At 31.9% G+C, this 22,062-nt stretch overlaps 1 protein-coding gene across 15 annotated transcripts in view; it reads left to right on the top strand.

Moving 5' to 3' along the window:
• Positions 1-22,062, top strand: part of LOC145253353 (uncharacterized) — a 692,561-nt gene that overhangs the window by 420,768 nt on the left and 249,731 nt on the right. The window contains exon 1 of one of the 15 annotated variants that reach the window (XM_080112931.1): positions 10,292-10,691. The exons of the other annotated variants lie outside the window; for them this stretch is intronic. The gene's annotated coding sequence lies outside the window, so the exon portion shown is untranslated. Of the gene's footprint in view, positions 1-10,291; positions 10,692-22,062 lie in introns of those variants that run through there. 15 annotated transcript variants of the gene reach the window in all.

Genomic DNA, 22,062 nt, shown 5'->3' with positions numbered 1-22,062 from the left:
TAAATTTTCTGCAAATAAGTAGTTTTCCAGATATTAAACAACGTATTTTCTTATGTTAAAAGTGGTGGCTATTGTTGTCTGTGCAAGCGTGCATATTTTTGTATAATTAATATACTCACTACTCCATAGTTAGCTATAACATATATTGACCCAATGGGTCACGGATAGTCTAATAACTTATAGACTGTGTGTTAATTAGGAGAAATGAATGTCGTGTTACTTTTTGACCAACTGATATATTGGAACAACTGATTATTATTTAGTATTTCGTGTTTATTGTTAGTTTTAATCACTAATTATATAAAAACTTGTCATTAGTGCCTTCACTCCTGCCCACAAACTTGACTTTTATCAAGACAAAAACAGAAAGTAACATGGTTACCTAACTCTTCTATGTTGGAATTTTTTGGATGTATAAACTAAAACGTATATCAAACAATTACATTGGAACGTGAATACACGTTTTCATATCATTTTAGTATCTGAAAATTAGACAAGTAGATCCGAGGACATGATCAACAGTGCATGGCAAGTGTCAATTTCCTGTCCCACGATCTTAAAACCATATACTACATTCCAAATCAAATATCAAGTTAGTATTTATTCACATTTAATTCAATAGTGTTCAATCATATAATAGTATTATTACTAATAAAATATGGGATGAGAGCTAAGATCAAAACATGTTTGCTTTTATGTGGCAATTTAAGTTCCATTTTTATATTTTATTTGTGCGCATATATAAACTTAAAAGCTTGATCGCTCTCACAGTTTTGCTGTCTGTGAATTCTGAAGCTTGTTTTTATGAATAGCTACTTAAGTTCATAATACTAGGAGGTTAGAAGGCAAAAACTGTTTCACAAAGACAAAATAATTCTGGAATACAACAAATGATGTTTGTCTAACAAGCTTCATTTTTAGCAGCATAATTTCATTTTTGCTTAGTATTAGTACAGGTTTTGAACCAGACAAACTAACATTTTGTCCGGCCTTTTCCCACTGTTTATGTAAACAGACAAACTGCTGAAGCATTTATTCAATCAGAAGGCGAAAATAGCAAACAAAAAGTTAACTTGTGAATTGATTAAATTGTAAATTGGCAGTAATCAAGGATTTACAGCAGAAAGATCAAAAAAAGAAGAAAAACAAAAACAAAACAAATAATCACCAAATAACTTAAAAGCAATAAAAGTAAGTTAGATTAGGCTACTCTTAGAGTTAAGAAAAAAATAAATAAATAAAAGCTGGACCATTACTAAATATATATATATATATATATATATATATATATATATATAAAATTTCGTTAATTTTCTTTGATGAAAAAAAAATTCATGAAAATAAACATAAAGTGTTTTCTTGCTGTAAGTGTAGTTTTATTATTATTATTTTTTTTTTTTTTTGTCGGAACGCCAGCTCGTTTTCATTTGGCCTTTTCTGACTTTGTATTTAATTCTGCACCAGCAGAATTCGGTTTTGTCTGCTTCAAAATCTACACCAGTACCTCTTACCTTATTGTGTCTATTTTTTTTTGTATTAATTACCTTTTCCCTTAAAGATAGCTTTCACATGCTTTTCTCTGGGATTTTGCGTATTTGAATAGTAAAATGGATTTCCACAGAACTGACAAACAGAATTCTTGTATAATGAATGTCCATGTGGTTGCGTTTGTAAATTGGACCAAATTACGTTGTAAAATGTCAGAATTCTGTGAAAATGTTTCGATTTCTTTTTTGCTTTATTTTGTTACTCTTTTGTTTCAACTACTTAAAAAAAATCTGTTATTCTAATTTGTGGACTTCATTTTTATCTGAAATCTATTTAATTCTTATTTTATTTTATTTTTTTCTTTCTTTCTATTTTATGTTAAGATTAAAAGCATCAAGCCATTTTCAAACCAAATTAATCCCCCCCCCCGTCCAACCTTTTTAGTATGCTTGGTGGTCACAGCCTTTAACAACATTGATTTCTCACACCAAATTAAAAGCAATCCTCTTTAAGTATGACATTTGTCATTTCATAGCACATTTTGTTGCACTAGAGTTTTACCAATTATAGAATCTGTTTTGGTTATTATAATATCTATTTTCATTTGGGGAGTTTATATTACTAGCTAAATACCTGTCCTCCAGACGGTTGGTTTTGTTAGTTCGTTGTATGCCAACCATTGTTGGGTCATATTCGACCTACTTTGAAATCACATTTATTTACCAGATTCTAATAAATCATTGCCTGTTGACTCACATAAAATATTCCCATTGCAAAATTGGTTTAGTAATTTTTTTACTAATTATTTTATAGTTGTGAATCATTTATGCTAAATTACACATCGTCTCCACTATATAAAAACATACTTATATTTGAAATGTCTTTGAACATAGTGAAATTCAATAATACAAACCACGGAAATAGCAGATGTCATGAAACGGGTCATTACAGTACATTTTTTTGAGGCCCCCTATATTGATTTACAATTGTTGGAATGTAACAAAAATGTTTTTTTTGTAAGTCAACTTGGTTATTAGTAAGTAGTGTTCCTGTGTTATAAAACTATGACTGCATATTTTTTTTATTTTACTATCTGCAAAGAAAATATGCTTAAAACATTTATACATATAAATATACATGACATATGTAAATGAAACAAAGGTAACTGAGATAAAACCATGTTATGTGTGTTTTAATAGCAACATTAATAAGCCTAAGTACGTATTTATAAACATCATTAGAAAACACTGAAGCAACAACAAACGAAATACTTATTCGATCATTAGTAACTAATCTTTTCGCATCAAGTTAGAAATGCTTCGTCATCTACAACTCATCAGTGTGGCTAGATATAACTGTATTCACACTTGAGATTCAAAACTTGCAATGATGGATTACATTCAGATGTGATCAACAGTAAAGTCCATTACTAATGTACAATATATATATATATATATATATATATATATATATATATACACGAGCAAACAGTTTATAAAACATGTTAAAAAACACTTTGAAATGAGTTAAAAACATATTTAATCTGAAAAGGAAACACTAGATAAGTAGATAGTCCTTAATCCGCGGAGTTTCAAAGAAATACTTTCCTTCTCATCAGAGGGTAGGAATTAGCAAAATGCGGGATCGGATTTTGCATGCAAAAGTATTTGATGAAACAACAAGTAAGTCAAACTTACTTGATAACAAAAAAAGTGAAGCAGAGGGAATATGGAGAAGAAAAAGGTGATTAAACATGAATGGATAGTCTGGTGGAAGATAAATAATCCAGTGACGGTAAAATCCAAATATATGACTTCAAGAAAGTTAATTCAATTTCCATTTACACAAGTAAAATCCAAGGAAATCCCATAATTGGAAGAAGATGGTCCATAATAATCCAAAGGCAGAAATGTTATATATATATAGAGTAATTGTCTGTATTTTTGAGATGAGATGTTTTCATTGATTGAGATTGTCGGACTGACTTCCTCATCTTGGTTGTTATAGTCACAATGTTTCGTCCGTTTTGCCCTCCGGCCTTCGTCAGGTGTTTTGTATCGAACTGGGGAACCGTTTGTTAGGAGTCTCAAACCCAACCCTTTATTATTATTACGGGGGTACCGTGTTCGGACTCCAGCTAGGCTTTGGGACATAGTTGCTGATTCTCTGTTTTGAATGTTACTTTTTCACTGCCTTCATTCAGGATTGAACTCAGCACCTTTGGGTAACTGTAAACTTTGATACAACATCTAGGACCACTCGGCCATATGTCACTAGGACAATTCTTAGTTGGTTTTTGTTAATGTTAAACCTATGTTGTAGCATACTATCCACCAGATGTGTTAATAGTATAAGAGAGGAGAATGAAACCCAAAAACCTCCAACGGTCTGCCTACCATACATACGAGGCATCTCCGAAAAGATTCGGAGAATATGTGCCCCCTACAACATCAGGACGGTATTCAAGAGCGAGTCAACACTCAGACGACACCTGGTACAAGTGAAGTCCCGCATGGAGGAAAACATGACCAAAAACTGCATATACTCCATCCCATGAAGTTGCAGAAAGGTTTACAAGGGTGAAACAGGCTGCCCCCTTAAAGTAAGGGTGGAAGAACACCGAAAAGCAGTAACTAAAGGGGAGACGGAAAAATCGGGTATAGCCAATCATGTCTGGATGGAGAGGGGGGACCATCGCCCCCTATGGGATGAAGTAAAAATAAAAACAGAGAGACCCACTGGAAAGTGAGAAAACTTAAAGAAACAGCTCACATGCTCGAACATAACAATCTACTGAGCAAACCAAGCATAGATCTGAATGCAATTTGGACACCTCTGATAGAGATAGAAAACCTTGAATAACAACATAGGTTTAACATTAATAAAAACCAACTAAGAATTGTCCTAGTGACATATGGCCGAGTGGTCCTAGACGTTGTATCAAAGTTTAGTGAAAAAGTAACATTCAAAACAGAGAATCAGCAACTATGTCCCAAAGCCTAGCTGGAGTTCGAACACGGTACCCCTGTAATAATAATAAAGGGTTGGGTTCGAGACTCCTAACAAACGGTTCCCCAGTTCGATACAAAACACCTGACAAAGGCCGGAGGGCAAAACAGCCGAAACGTTATGACAATAACAACCAAGATGAGGAAGTCAGTCCGATAATCTCAATATATATATATATATATATATATATATATATATATATATATGAGCAAAATTCGTAAGATAAAAGATAATTAAAAAAAACTATTCAAATTCGAAAATGCAGAAATATAAATATAGAAGTATATATTTATAGAACAATAACCTTATCCAGATTTAAAAGGCTCAATATCAGTGATAGAACCTAATATACTTATATCTTAATTTATGTGTTTTCCTTTTGGCTCATATTGCTACTTTTGAATTGTATTATATTTATTGTAATCATGTTTGCTCCAACGAACATATAATACAATTATGAATTCGAGTTTCAATATATGAACATTAACTTCAAAACGTGAGTGAAGTGACTTATAAGACTTGTATTAAAATAAATTGCAATGTAATCAAAGCAACTTCACAGTTGACCAACCAAAAAATCTCGTAGCATTCATCTTCTCTCATCCTTGACCAGCAAATTGGATTATAAATTCATTGATGAGTGACTAAAGCTACAATGGAACGAGCACATGTCTATGGCATAATTAAAGGAGTGCAGGTGCTGTTTGTTTAATATGACACTCCTCAAATAATAATAGACAAAATAAGTATCTTTATAGATGTGGTAAATCCAAATTAATGTTTAGAAAATAATTTTCCTTGAGTTTTAGTGGGATGGTCTCTGTTTATGAAGAAGCACTTCATCTAAGATTCCATTTTTGCCAATGTTATGCACACAGCTGCAAAATAGTGACGGACTGATGCACAGTTGACGCATTCTTGCGGACAAGAGTTGCAGCTGTTGGGGTTTGAAAATTCCACTGCACCTGACATATTAACGTAATGCCATTTTATTACCAATTTTCTTCTTGCTAACATAATCTCTGTTAATGATTAAGACTTCCAAAGTGCAATCGTTTTCACTTAAAATTTATTGTAAGAAAAAAGATGACGGATTTATTGATATCAGATGAGGAGCTGAAATCAAACTTATCAATTTTTGCCTTAGTTAGGATTGTTGTGTTTTTTCAAACACTTTGTAGCCAAGTTTGTTTTTAGTTGACCAAGTAATATTTTTTAACACTGACTAAACCACCCCTGATCCATTTGTGATATTATAAAATGTGTAACTTTATTACTTTATAACCTGTTATAAAATAATTATCAACCCAAGTCAAAGAATATTAAAATACATTGTGATATCATACTCGCTATATTTTCCCTTTCTCTTTCTCTTAAAAATGAAGAAAGCAGCAAATCTGGATAACATATGCATCTTTTGTTGTTTATTTTAGAATTTTGCATGAAATATTTACTATCCATGGATAATTTGTATTATTTTATACACAATTCTTGATTATATCATGATGCATATTTTTTCATCAATGTAGATAAATGCAATGTAATTGTACAAATGTATCAAACTTAGTCCATTTGTTAAATATGTGCCATAGCATCTACACAATACAAAACGTGTTATCATCAAACTCTATTACTTTTTCAGAATAACTCTTCCAACTCGGGGCTAAAATCTTGTGATTGCAAAAAAAAAAACTTGGTAAAAAAAAATCATTGATTAATGAAACCTTGAAAGATGCAAAGCATTTCTGTTCTTTTGTGATGAAAAAAATGTCCTTAGAGAAAGTATTTTTCTCTTTTGTGAAAAAAGACAGGATTTTTTAAAATTTATTTATTCAAAGAATCTTTGTCAGTTTTACATGTAACAGGCAACACAATCAACATTTTACTCTTTGTTTTCTTTATAATTCCTCTAAAGGTGTAAATCTTTCTCAATTGAGAACGTCTCTACATAAAATTAAAAAAAAACAATGAATAAATTTAAACCAAACTTTTCTTTTTGGCTCTTCTACAAGAATGCATGATTGATTTCCTATTAAATTCTTAAAACTTGTTCATTTAAAGATTTTCAAAATGCAAATCTCTCAAGAGATGAATCTTTCTGACTTCCTCATCAATAACATACTTCTACATTTCATGAAATTATATCTATTTTTTTATTTCATTGTTCCATCAGGTGGATATGTGGTTGCAAATTGTGCATTATCGTAAACTATATATTGGTGTGATTATGGATGCCTTACATACTGTGTCGTAGATGATTTGGCCATGCACAGTGTGCTATCTTTTGCACCAACTTCATAATGCATTTTAATATCCAGGGCACTGGAGAGCATGTTAAACCAGGGAAGACTTGACTCAAGTGCATTAAGAAATGATATAACTGCATGCAACCTAGATGATGTCAGTCTTTTGAACTTGACTATGTTGATAGCAGATATGAAACATTACCTGATATTGCCCAACTACCAGTCTAGGACACTTGCAGTGCTACAAATACCAAAATTGAATGAAGAAGAAAAACCTAGCATGATTACTTAAAATTTCTGAATTCTTTCTGCACAAGAAGTTCTGAAAATGTTATGCTTGTATGGTAAAATGGGATTGAGATAATTGCTATGTTTCCACAAGGAAACATTGTCAAAGTGAGTAAATTCGTATTACGAGTATGAATACAAAGTTACTCGTCTCAATAAGAATTCCAATTAATTAATGTACCATTCGATATGGACCTGACAATAGAAGATCAGATAACAAATAAATATGGATTTATAAGACCCAAAAAATCCAACCCTGATCGCCCTTTGGGGCTCGTGGTGCAGTGAATAGAGACGTTGAATCTCTATGGGACCAGATGAGCATTGTCTGAAGATAGCGGTTTCAATCCTACCCAAAGTCGGCCAGCAACGCTGAGCCTAGTCATTACTAAAATAGGTGACCAATTTGGGAAGTCCAGGTGCTGTATGTAGGAGGACATCGACACCTCCCTGCAAAAAGTTGCAAAAACCTAATGTTGTCATCTCCTCTAGCGGCGATATACATGCGACTGGGGATCATTTGTGAATTTCATACTCCCATAAAACTTCCTCCTTCGGAGGAAGCCGGTTAAACCCTGAATAGGGTTGGTACTGACTGCACACACAAAGTCGGCCAGAGGCTGAGTTGGCCAAAAGTGATTTCTGTGCGCGATAGCAGCAGCACATTCTGGGGAAAACCATGGCTGGCTGTTAGGTTTTTGTTGGAATTTTTTAGATGGTATGACTCGGTCTATGCCTACAATTAACCATTCGGTCAGATCTGATACTATAGAGGACACATCCTTTTTAAACATGGAATGCAGAGGTAAATCAGATATGAATGTATGGAAGCTATCCCAGTCAGCCATAGAGTATCGGTATACAGTACGGTGGATGGGTACGTCTGGGAACTTATTACATGAAACTTCCTCCTTCGGAGGAAGCCGGTTAAACCCTGAATAGGGTTGGTGCTGACTGCACATACAGTCGGCCAGAGGCTTAGTTGGCCAAAACCTGGTGAGACAACAATTATGAAAGGTAATAATTATTGAGGATGCAGTTAGATTTGCCGTTCCTATCCCATCACGGTTAACCACCTGACAAAGGCCAGAGGAATGGTTGGCCGAAACGTTGTGAAATAACAGGTAGAAGATGAGGATATTAGTCCGCGATAAATAAATGGATAAATAAACCTCGTCTTGAGTTGTTAATAAAAATTTCTTATTTTTGTATGAATAAACACTGCCATTCTTTTAATATTACCTGTTCTTTTACATGTTTTTCTTATTGTATCAGGACAATTGGTATTGATATCTCTCCTTCCATTGTATATCATATCAAGTATCACCTTTCATGTCTATGTGGTCCTTTTTACAACAAACTGTTTATATGCGAATATGTGTGTATGCAAATCCAACTGTTTCTTCACTTTATCCTTTTTTATGTCATTCCAATCCTAGTGTGTTAGCCAGCATAACACAGCACACAAAATTGTTGCTTGTATTCAGGAAAAGGAATTTGAATACTAAAAACATAAAAGTTGGTCATATTAAAAATGAATATTGTAAGATTCATTTTTAGGGGGTTACCAGGAACTAAATTAGTAGTTGTTTCAGAACAATGGACTATCCGAAGCTAAGCGCAGCACTACAGTATCACCCTGTGTTTTTGTCTGTCTTTTTATGTTTGTCTTTTAACAAACTGTTTTTATGTGAGAATGTGTACTTTTCTCTTTTCGCTTCATTTTATTTCGGTCAAAATAACCACAATCAAGGGGCCCCTTTCCTGGGACCCTATATGAGGTACATATGTTCGAATAAGCCATTAAAGTTCTCATTTACCTCTCAAACATTGAGTTAATAAAGAAGCTGAGAACCTAATTTTCCTCTTCTCAATTGATCATTTAAATATATTATACTATCCTGTGATATCTTGGTTTTACTGGATTTCAGGACAAGTATTTATCTAGTCTGGTGGAGTACCCAGTTTCATGCTGTTACTTGAAGTAACATCACTTGGAGCAGGTGCACCGATCATCATAAAAAGCAGTGTGGGTTAGTTATATTGAGGCGATCCTATTTGGGTAACGAATACTATGTAATTTTGAATATTTAGTCAGTTTACTTGTAAGGAAAAGTGTCCTCATGCTAGGTTGTCGTGACAAACCCCTGAATAGACCACCTTAGACCAGAAGAAAACTACACCGTTAAACATTTCCTAATAAACTACATCGACCTAGCTCCCTTACGCCAAAAACACTACAGCACTAGCAACATTAAAGGTCTCTTTGAAAATATAAATGAAAAAAAATCTATATTACTTGAAAGAGGTAAATCTCTTCTCCAAAATATAAATCTACCTTGAAAAAACAAAAAAAAGATTTCAACCTAAATCCTTTACTAAACTTCCTCCAAACTCACCTTGACGTACTGGAAAATAAAGAATATCTACTCTACTAAGACTACCCCCCTCCCCCAAAAAAAACAAACTTATTTGGCCTTAAATGACCATGCAGCTGTTGATAAGCCAATAAACCGAACAACCAACCAACCTTAGACCAGTGGTTCTCAAACTTTATACAGTCTAGGCGCATTTACATTACAGGGTAGTTACAGGTGCACTGCATACTAAATAGTGCTAACGAAACAACAATTTTTTGTAAGAAAATAGTATAACATAGTTATTTTTTTGTGTGCATTTGCTTCTCGTATCTAGACAGATGTTGCAGGAATTCTACAAAGCGCACCTGCAAAATATTTGAGGCGCACCAGTACACCCGGGCGCACAGCTTGAGAACCACTGCCATAAACACTCGAGGATAGTGTCTAGTAGATATTCAAGCTCTCTTCAGTAGACATTTAAAACATCTCCCGTGCATGAATGTAAATCCAACTGTTTCTTCACTTTTGTCCCCCTCCTCCGATACCCATGTGTTATCATGGATAACACAATACACAAAATGATGGCTTCGTATTTAGAGAAAGATATACTCCACCATATTGTCACTAAAAATATGAAAGCTTTCTATGCTTTACAATATTTGTTCACTTTTGCAATAATAATACATTTACAGCATTTACTAGTTGCGTTCCCTAACCCTCCTCAAGTTAATACCTGTTTATAAAGTGGCATCAGTTGATACTTATGTAGTGATAATACGATAATAATATGACTTATCTATTGCTTTGATGATGGCTGTGTTTCTTGTAGGTGTGAATGTTGCAAAAAAAATCTGCAGGTGAATAAACATTTTCTTTTTAAAAGATTGCCAGCAGATGCCGAGGGTGGCAGTGGCAGAAGCAGCAAGCGTGTAAACAGGCCAGACCAAATTACCGTCCTTAAACATTGTATGCATTTAATCTTTCTCTTTTCATTCAGCAAGATGAAATTCTATTCTATGAACCTTCATTTCTAAATGGACTTTTTTTTTTCTTGTAGTAAATATTTAAACATTTTCATTTCTAAATTGTTTTGCATTCCCTAAAGTTTTGTGATAAATATTCTTCTGGTTATAACATGAACGAAAGATACAACTAAAATATTGCAAAGAAATTAATACACGTCGCTTATAATCACATATGATATCTTTATTATGTCTATGTTTTGCTTATCGCTCATGGAAAATGTACTTTTGTGTATCTGAGTGAGTTGGAAATCCACTTGTCAACTGTTAAAAAGAAGGTAAGAATTTTCAACAAAATTTTCACGATGTTTTACACAAGTTAAATAATTTTATTAATTTTTAAATGTAAATAAAGGCAAGAACAGAACACTTGAGTACTAAGCAAACCTGGCAATTTAAAAACACTAATATATATATATATATATATATATATATATATAAAATTGGAACCAAAGCTACCTACCTTTGACGTTCACTCCTTCAAGCACTAAGCCTGCTGAGAGCTCTAGAAAAGATTGCTTTCGGCAGCGCTTTGGAGGTTTCCTTAGTTTTATTTTGTAATCTAATTATTTAGAATGTTATCAAAAAAGTATATATAGAGTCGCTATAAGCAGTAACAAAAAAAAAAAAATGTTACTGCACGTTTGTTAATATAGCCCAAACTTCTACATTTTTCAATATTGTGATGATGTTAAATTTGAAAATGTATATTTTTTTTATAAGATATATAATGCATTGAATAAATGATGACTATTTCATTAAAATTAGATAATTCATGTATTTTTTTTTGTTTTTTTTTAATGATTTAAAATAAATTGTTTACAAAAAGTAGTTTTATTTTTGCCTCCGTCTCCATCTTATCATAGATTTAGGTCAAGGGTCATTAAGGCCTGGTACTGTCACTAGTTAAAACTGTTACTTTATATATCACTAGCCTGGGTGCTCAGCGCTGCCCAGGTGTTTGGAGGTGTGTGTTGAGCAAAAAAAAAAAAATAGTACTAGGAAGGCAGGCTTGAACCCGTACCATGAAGGAGGCAAAGAACGTGAAAAAAAACAAAGCATCTTTGCTGTTGCGACCATCGCCAAACCGGAAGTGATGCAGGTTTAAATTAATGCTAGTCAATCGAAAAGAGGGAGTGACTTTCGAAAATATTGGCGAAAAAAGCGACCCCTTCCTGTAGAAAAGTGCCCAGTTAAGAGTGAAGGAATTAATGTTTTTAACTAATTTTTCGATATTTGTCGTTCGAAGGATCGAGCTTCATAATAATACCGATCTTGTGAAAATCTGTCACCTCTGTCCAAAGTTTTAGACAGACAGACAGACATACAAACATACATACATACATACATACATTTAAACAGACAGATGAGATTTATGTTATAGATTAATATTTTACTTGTTTTCTTTTTCTCATCATCCACAGAGAGTTGTTTAGTCATCTACGACTCTTCAGTCTGGCTAGATGTAGTGTGATTCGAAACCAGAATATCACTGGTTGTCGACCTGGTGCTCTATTGACTAAGCTACGAAATCCACTACTTTTAGTGGGAGAAATCATATTGCATTTGAATGAAATTATTTATTTGTTTACATTTTTTTATGATATTGATAACCAAAAGGATTGCGTTCTTTTATGGAAGAATTTTGCTTTACACTAAGCAGAAGCCATCATCCATCCATGTATGTCTAAAACTTTCGACAAAGGTGACGGATTTTCACAAGATCGGTATTATTTTGAAGCTCGACCCTTCGGACGACAAATATCGAAAAATTGGCTAAAAACATTAATTCCTTCATCCTCAACTGGGCACTTTTCTACAAGGAGGGGTCGCTTTCTTCGCTGATATTTTCAAAAGTCATCCACTCTGTTCGATTGACTAGCCTTAATTTAAACCTTCATCACTTCCGGTTTGGCAATGGACGCAACAGCAAAGATTTCACTTTTTTTCCATGTTCTTTTCCTCCTTCACAGTACGGGTTCAATTCTGCCTGCCTAATACCACTTTTTTTTTTGCTCAACACACACCTCCAAACACCCGGGCAACGCCGGGCACCCAGGCTAGTATCCTATAAATATATTTAAAACAAATTCTAGCACAATTTTAATAAACTATTAAGTGTATTTACTTGGTGTTGCTCGGGTGGAGACATATTGCCATGTGGAGAGTTTAGAGGAAAATGATCTAGAATATACTCATATTTATATATATATATATATATATATATATATATATATTTTTTTTTTTTTTTTTTTTTTTTAATAGGATTTTTAAACATTTATTTTTGGTTATTTAAATTTTGTTACTATAAATATTTAATTTAATAGTAAATAAATTTTTAAAAATGATTGTCTTTATCAAAATAGTATATCTATAGGCGAAAAATACACACCTCCGTGGCCCAGGCAACAAGATCAAAGTGTAGTATCTGCTCCAACAGATACTGCAAGCAAAGACCAGATGTGGGGGCAACCCCACATACCTGACCTTTAACCAGCTCCCATTTCCCACCTCTCGGGAGCTGGTCTCCTTTTTCCCTTCCCCCTCCCTTCACTCCTCGCATTAAAAATTGGCCTTGTGCCTAATTTGCTCGGTGGGGGAGCAAATAAATGCCCACACGCACGTGGTAGTTTTAATAATACAGATTATGAAAAACTATTTTTATGTGTGCATATTATTATTATTGTACTTAGTGCAGCTTAACAATCATATTTTGATGCGTATTTTTTCTATATTTAAAATTCTCATACAGTTTTGTTGTTGCCAGCACTAGGTTTCCAACAAGAATTACTTTGTTGTAGATGTAAACTTTCTATTTTTATAAATGAATCCAGTCATCTGTCCTAGATATTCCTTATCATTTCTTAAATAATACAAATAAAACACTTTTTCATGAATTATCTAAGAATCATTTCGTCCAAGCTGAAGTGTACAGAATTTAATTCACTGTATTTTTTGTTTGCTCATAAAACTTTACATCTATTATTTATTACATTAAATGTAAGTTAATCAACGTTGGTTTTCCTAAGACCTTATTCCTATTTACTTTAATAACATAAAATACATGCTAAAATATACTTTAATCCTGCGATATTTAGTTATAACAGAGTAATTCATTTCTATTATATACTAATTCTTTATCTACTATATATATATTTATAGTAATTTTTTTTAATTATTTATATACACACAAAACAATGCTTCAAGCAAACTACTATTAGCTGAATACATTACTCATCTCTCTCTTAGCTATCTATTTCTCCTACTGCTTTCACTCTCTTGATTCAATTACTCTTTAATATTTCTAAATGTATCTGTGAGCATTTAGAGAAAAAATCTTTTTGTGTCATTTAATTTACACACCACAAACACATACGTAAATTTGATGGTAGCGTAACAAGCCTCTTTACTTGTATATAATATTTTTATAACATAATAATAATTGTATAACGTAATAATAATGTGTCTATAACATAATAAAAATTCTTGTAATAATAATAATCCTATAATGTAAAAATAATACTTCTATACCATACTGATAACAATAATAATAATACTTTCATTTTAGAACGCTCGCAGTGGCCACAGCAAGTCCAGGCGTACATCCGACAATGAATTGTTTTAGGCAGTTAAGAGTGAATACATATGCCAATACACGCGCACATACATACTCATATAAACACGTACACATATATATATATATATATATATATATATATATATATACACACACGTATATATAAAAGTATATCAACATATATGCATACAACCACATACGCACATACAAATATATACAGAAAGTATGCGGAAACATACAAGCCAATAAATGCACACACGTGCACACAGACACGCATATATATACACATATATGTACATACACACACATATCCATATATATATGCACACACATACACATACTTACAGACATATATCTCCAGTAGGATATTGATGCATACATACATACATACATACAAACACACACATGTACACATACGTTCATACACTTATATAATAACATACATAGCCATAAATATATACACACATGTACAGACATACACATATACACAGATATGTGTATGTTTATACTAAGTAAATAAAGTAAAGTTAGGATAAAAAATAAAGGTGTAGTTAATAATGGGAGTTTAGGTAGACGCATGATAAAATATGTTCCAGTATATGTTACTGGTTTAATATTTAGGGCTCTGTATGCGTTTGCTTTTCTGATTATGGGGGGGGGGGTTAAGCTATATTGGCTTGTAAAAAAATTTTTTTTAAATATAATATAAAATAAAATTTTAGATTTCTAAATAGAGAATAAAAATAAAGATAATAAAATGAAATAAAATAAGAATAAGAAAATAAAAAATATAAATAAAATAAAAATAAAATTTTTTTTTTTAAATATAAAAAAAATAAAATACTTGCACATACTTTTATCCCATCATGAAAAACCCAGTGAGTAAAACAGGTGCTTTTTTTCTATCCTCTAAATGAAACCATATCATGTATGGAGAAGCGAGAAAGCAAGTAGTAAACCAGACTTATTTAACGCTTGAAATAAATTCAGAAAGAAATCCTTCATGAAAGGTTAATTTTATTCTTTAGGTCATCAGAAATGATAAGTTATGAAACATTAAATGACTAACTAAATAATTCTATTATCTGTATATAAATATCGTAGTACCTTTAACAGCTCTCTGTGGATAATGATGATGGTATATGTTCAACACGTGTGTCATAGTTTCCAGATTATAAATTATTCGATCGGGAGATCCTATTTATGTAAAAGGAGGATTGGAGGTGATAATATTCTACGAACATTAAATTAGTAGATAGAGACGCTAATTTAACGTTTATAGTATGTTATCACCTTCTATCCTCTTTTTAATAAATAGGATCTCCCGATCACGAAGACGCAATGTCAGACAAAAAAAATTACGCCTGTATTGGGTTGTACAGGAAACTAAAATATACCTTTTTGGTCTTCTGTCTAGGATCCAAGCGTAGTATCTGTTCTGTCCAAAGATGGTATAATGATATTGTGGTGTTTCTGTTCGCGCCAGGCGGATATCCTTACAAACGAAATATGTCACAGACTCCTATAAGGATATTAGAGAAAAACCGTAACAACCAGATATATTTTGACACCACATTATCCAGATTACTTAGATAAATACTTTTATAGTTTTAACAAAATGGCCGCAATAATATCACGGGGTACTCCATTCACGCTGAACGTCCACAGAATGCCTAGCAACATTATATTACAAATGGAATATGCCGTTGTGGAATTTCCACAGGTCCTGCTAGTTTTATATGAATATTTTAGTAATATATTTTGATAAATAGCAAGTGTAAACTGGCGGAACATTTTCTGTCCCCTTTTTTTTTTACGCAGGAAGTACACTGGTATAATGATAATATATAAGTAAACTTATTTTCATTATGCAAAAAGACTGTTTTTAAAGATATGTTACAGGTTACTAATTTTTTAATGAAATCAACATAGAATAGTATTGTGACCCAACTCTATATAACTATAAATAGTTACTTTATATATTTTCTCAGTTGAAGTAGGAATGTTAAATCTTAGAATATCTAAGTTATTTGTGTGTTTTCCTTTTCTTTAGTAAACGGTCCGCATCTTTAGATTGGCTTGTAGCCATCCTTATTATGTTAATGTTTTCCTACCCAGCATTGCTCTCCGAGACTTTATTTATAAAAATCAGACTTTTCAGTTATGGAAGACCCTAATCTTTATATTATTAAAAAGTATTTCACCAGCTCTCATGTATCTGCGTGCGTGTGTGTGTGTGTGTGTGTGTTTCTCACCTCTACGTGACTTAAACAGTTATTGATTATTTATTAAAATAAATATGCAAGAGTCCTTATAAATAAAACAGTAAATGTATGTATGTGTGTAAATATTTAACCAATAAACTCTTAAACTACTGATTACATAATGCTGAAATCAATAGGAAATAGTAATCATACACCAAGGATGATCTATAATGAGTCAAATCTTTGTTTGGATGGATGAATAATGCATACAGAAGTATGTCAGCAAGTTGAAATGCAAAATTTTCATTTCAACTTGCCGACATATTTCTATTAGTTTTGCGCAAATTTAACCATAGCTTGAAATGGCTTACTATTTAATCTTTTATATCTATCTGTTAATAGCTCAAATGGTAGAGAATGTGGCTTGAGCACAAAATGTTTCAGTTTCAATTTTAACTGATGGCACCCAAGTCATTTTTTTTTTTAACTTTAAAAATCAGTAATATATATATATATATATATATATATATATATATATATATATATATATATATATATATATATATATTCAATAGAGAAAATAGCTCTGTAATAAATAGGAAATCTGCATGAATAAAAATATATTTAATCATATTATACTGGAGGAACTCTTTTTGCTAACTCCTACCTCAGTTTTCAAGATGAAGGTCAACAGGCATTTTCTGTCTTTGCACTAATCATCTTTTGTTTTTGTTATAACCCCTTACATAAAGTGGCTTCGATTTGTCTGGGGTGATTTTCATAAAACATAAATTTAAAAAAAAAAAAAAGCATAATTTAAAAGTGAAACAAAAATGAAAATAAACACTCCCAGGCAACGTCAGGTAAGTTAACATATAATACTGTACGCTTCTCCAGCTCTCCTGAACACTAGCATAGTCTTAAAATGCTAAACCAATGATGACCGTGGCATATACACATATCATACAATATTCTCATCTTTTTCATATTGTTTATATTCATGACTTCTGTTGGTGAGCGAATTGGACTTCTGCACAGTTTATGCCACAGAATTGTCTAATCTGCATACAATCCTCTTCATTGGCGGTCCTGGATATGACCTTAAACGATATCTGATGGTGAGGCCTCAGTTTGCGGGCTTTGGGGAGTGTGGAGCCACCCTTTAATTGCCATTGCTCCCAGGTCCATTCTGACCTGGGGTGGTAGTACCTGTTAGGGTCCCAATTATGGGTTGAATAGAAACCGACTTGAAAAAAACAAATATATTCTATTAAAAAAATTGTTTTTCAAAATCACTGAATTCGGCATTAAATAACCTGAAAAGGGTTAATATGCCGTAAAACAAAAACAACCAACCAACCAACCAATCCTCATTGGCTATTCCACATTGTTCGTTAGACTTACAAGACATGCACACATTCTATATATTAACAGGAAGATCCAGGACTGAATAAGAAAGTCGGTTTTCATTCAGTCCATAGCATCATATTATCTTTTATATTATTAGTATTATTATATTTGAAAAACATTTTTTTTTTACAAGTTTTAATATTTATTTTTGTGTGTGTGTGAGTCCCAAGGATGTACTAAGCACTGATTGGGTGAAAGGAGGGGGTGGGGGTAAGTAAATTTGCATCAGTTTCTTTTTTACAGATGTTAAGTGCCAGATAATGTACCAACTTTGATAAAAACGGAATCTCTAAATATTCTGGAGGTAATGTAGTTTTCACATTTATATTGTTACTAGCCGAGGTGCCCGACATTGCCCGGATGTTTAGAGGTGTGTGTTGAGCAAAAGAAAAAAAAGTGATAGTAGGCAGGCAGGCAGGCTCGAACCCGTACTGCGAAGGAGGAAAAGAACATGAAAAAAAAAGGGGGGGACGTGTTTGCTGTTGCGTCTATCTCAAAACCGAAAGTGACGACGGTTTAAATTAAGGCTAGTCAATCGAAAAGAAGGGTTAACTTTCGAAAATATCAGCGAAAAAGCGACCCCTCCCTGTAGAAAAATGCCCAGTTGAGGGTGAAGGAGTTATGTTTTTAGCCAATTTTTCAATATTTGTCGTCCGAAGGGTTGAGTTCTTCAAAACGATACTGATTTTGTGAAAATCCGTTGCTTCTGTCGAAAGTTTTAGGCAGACATACAAACATACATACATTTAAACAGACAGATAAGATTTATATTATAGATAAGTCTGTCTCGTTTTACTAATTTTGAAATAGAAAAGGTTGGTTTTTAATATCGATGTCAGAGCGAGAAAAAAAAAAACCCTCAAATTTATAGGCATATAGATAATCTTTTAAATTGGTTTTGTCTTTTTTTGTTTTTCTTTTTTTGTTTTTAAAGCTATCTGTGAGAGATGGTCATTATTTGGTAGGAAGTGAGAGTTAAGTATCTTCCAAAACTCTTAATGTATCCATGTTGATTTTCTAAGGTTATAGATTATAAATTACGAGTAATGCCTCCTATCTTTTTATTCCGCCTAATTGGATCAGAGGACATTGCAAATTGCATTGTTATGAAGACTGAACTTACGCATCTATAACCTGAAAGTTTCATCTTTCTGTTGCAGTTATTGGGGTGTGACACTCTAAGAAAGCAACCTTTGTCATGGACGTACATCAGAAGTAGAGATGTGTCATTGAATTCCTGACAAAAGTGCATTGAGAATGGTGGTGACTATGTAGAAAAAAAATTCTGGAGCACAAAAGGTTGTTAGCTTGTTTTAATGGTACCACTCTCGTCTTCATAGCTCTTCAACTTTTTAAGTTAAAAATAATAGGAGGCTTTTTTTAAAAAAATTTTTGGAATGATCCTAGCAGTTTAAATGATTTTCTATTCAACAATTTAAATGTTTCTGAATTCTTTCCAAATTTCGAGGGGTCACAAATTAAATCTTACTATTAAATTAGCAACAAAAGATTAAAATGACTCATTTGCTTGACGAGGCAATTGCCCATGTGAGAGTGTTGGGGTATGTTTATAATTTACAGTATTGAAGTGATTGCAGTGGCAAAAGCAAGATGGTGGAAAATAATTGATGCGAACAAATTTTAAGTGCAAAATAAGAATTCTGTGTTATATTAAACTCAAAACAATACTTGAATTTAAAACCAATGAAAAAAAAAATTAATGAAATGTCCTTTTGAAAATCAATATGCAAATTAATTATACAGTAGATTGCATATTATGTAAGTAGCATATCAGAAAAATGTGCTTGTTTCTGGTGTGTGAATTTAAAAAAGCGCTCAAATATCGCTGTTAATGTGAACAATGGCTCAACTATAAATAAAAACAAAATGATTTACCGAACAGACGGTGTTACAGTAACACAATTCCTTAAATAAACATGAAATAGAAGTCAATCAGCTCGCTACGTTATGGTGTCTTGAATTAGTTTTGCAACAATACTTTATTAAAAGGTTATGACACAGTCATTTGCTTTTTAAGACAAATGTCATCCACATAGTGATATTTTTCTTTCCTGTGGATGGAATTTTGTTGCGATTATCAGTCATTTTGAACCCTAGAATACATATTTTATTGTATCAATTATATATTATTACCTTTTTTTTCTCTCTGTGAAAAAGCACTTGTGTTATTCTATGTGAATTATGTTTTATGTAATTTATTTTTAGTGTACAATAGTGTTATTACTGCATGATTAATAATAGTCTATAAACTAAAATATTGTTTGTTCAAAAAATATTGGTGCTACTTATATAGAAGCATTTATTTGAATTTTGAGCAGCATATTATTTAAGCAAAAATGTTTGGTTGAAGTATAGAATAAGGAGCCCGGAAGCCGAGAGACTCAAACGAGACACATTTCAATCGACACCAGTTGCTGCCAATGCACATATCATTTGTCAACAAACATACACAACCCGAGTTGTTTGTTTTATTTGTTGATTTTAAATATTAAAGAAAGATTTAAAGAAAACTAGGAGGAATATATATATATATATATATATATATATATATATATATATATATATATATATACTAGCATGGATGCCCGGCGTTGCCCGGGTATTTGGAGATGTATGTTGAGCAAAAAAAGAAAGAAAAAAGTGGTCAATTTTTTTAAAAACTTTTACCCCTATTATGACCCCTTAAAATTTATTGTTTTGGGCTCAAGGAACCTATATCTTAAATTTCAAGTGTTTAGACCCCAAATTGTCGGAGGAGTTTGGTAGAGTTCTCAAAAGTCAAATCGTTGAACTTTGACACCTTAACAGCGAAATTTCTGGCAGAAAACCGATCACATCGATTTTCCCAAATCTCAGTACCCTGTATATCAAATTTCGAGTCTGTAGACTAAAAATTGACAGAGTTATTGCATAGGGAAATGTACACACACACGTTCACTTTATATATATATATATATATATATATATATATATATATATATATATATATATATATATATGTAGGTGCGTTTTTTTTCTGGGTGGGGAAGAGCTTTCCTTATTTTAAACAAAACTTTTAAATAAACGAACACAGAGATGGTGTTTATCAAGTAATTTATCATTTTTAAAATGAGTTTATTTTCTACAATTATTCAATTTCGTTTTCTTTCAGGCATTTAAATAAAAAAATTTTTAAATATTTATTTTTTTTTGATATAGGTTGCGTTATTTTTTCTATTATAAAAATTATTAATAAATAGAGATGTTGTGTGTCAATCTTGTTAAAATATTGTTTTACTGAATTTATTTAATTTAAATTTGTAAAATAATACATTTAAATTAAAAAAAGAAAATACAAAAACTTTTGGTCTTCCTCAAAAAAAGGCACTCTGGATTGATACAAAAATTTAAATTATCTCCGTCTTTATTTAAATATTTTTAAAAACAATAACTTCAAAGACAAAAAGTATTTTTAATATTTTTTTAAATGTTAAATTTTTAATTTAATCTCATGAGATTAAATGGAAAATTTAATATTAAAAAATATTTTTTTGTCTTTGAAGTTACATTATAGTGGGAAAATCCTAAATCAATAGTGAAAAATCCTATAGCATGATAGAGAATGATTTAGGATTTTCCCTATACTGTAAACCATTCACGTTAGTTTGTGAATCCTATAAATCAAATTCACATGCAGACAATAAAAAGCTATTGGAATCGCCATGAACAGTTTATACGATCAATGCTCGAGTGTAGATCTCACTTAGATTGCTATCTAAAAGAATTTCTGTGGCATGAAAGACACTCAGAAAATATAAAATATTTTTAAAAATAAAAGTTATAAAAAGATTTGTAAATAAATTTATGTATTTGTTAAATCTTATTTCGTTTGTTTATACTTTTGCTTACAGAAAAAATTGAAAAAGTTTATAAACTGATATCCGAAATGTTTCGTTTGTTAATTTAAAGTTTTGTAAATTAGACTAAAAATTTAATATTTGATGCATAAAAATTTCCTAGGTCTAGAAGGATTTTAAAAGTCATAAATAAAAGAATCAATCAGGATTGAATATTAAAATCGATCAGAAATACCATTTTTCTTTAAGAACACTGACCAATATTTGTCATGATTGATTTGTGAAACAGAATGAAGTATTGTATTAGTCATCGAGTAAATGATATATATATATATATATATATAAGAAAATATTAGATACTCTTTTTTAGTTTTATCTGGACTTTAAGTTAAACTGGGTTTAGGTAGCCATTTTGAATTTCAATCTTTATGATGGTGAGACTACAAACCATTCTCATCGGTTGGATTGTATGTTGCTTCATGTTTTTGTACTTTATACTGTCCATTTCTTTTCCCCACATGACCATGGGGGGGGGGCTTGTCCTCACTATTCATTTGCTAGTAGCTTGGCTTTCTCATCAATATATTCAATATTAACTATC

This window comes from Euprymna scolopes, chromosome 3, assembly GCF_053919585.1.
Source record: "Euprymna scolopes isolate OS-2025 chromosome 3, ASM5391958v1, whole genome shotgun sequence".
Taxonomy (NCBI): Eukaryota; Metazoa; Mollusca; class Cephalopoda; order Sepiida; family Sepiolidae; genus Euprymna; species Euprymna scolopes.
Note: the sequence above shows the minus strand (reverse complement) of the source record. Positions and strands in the feature narration are given on the sequence as shown.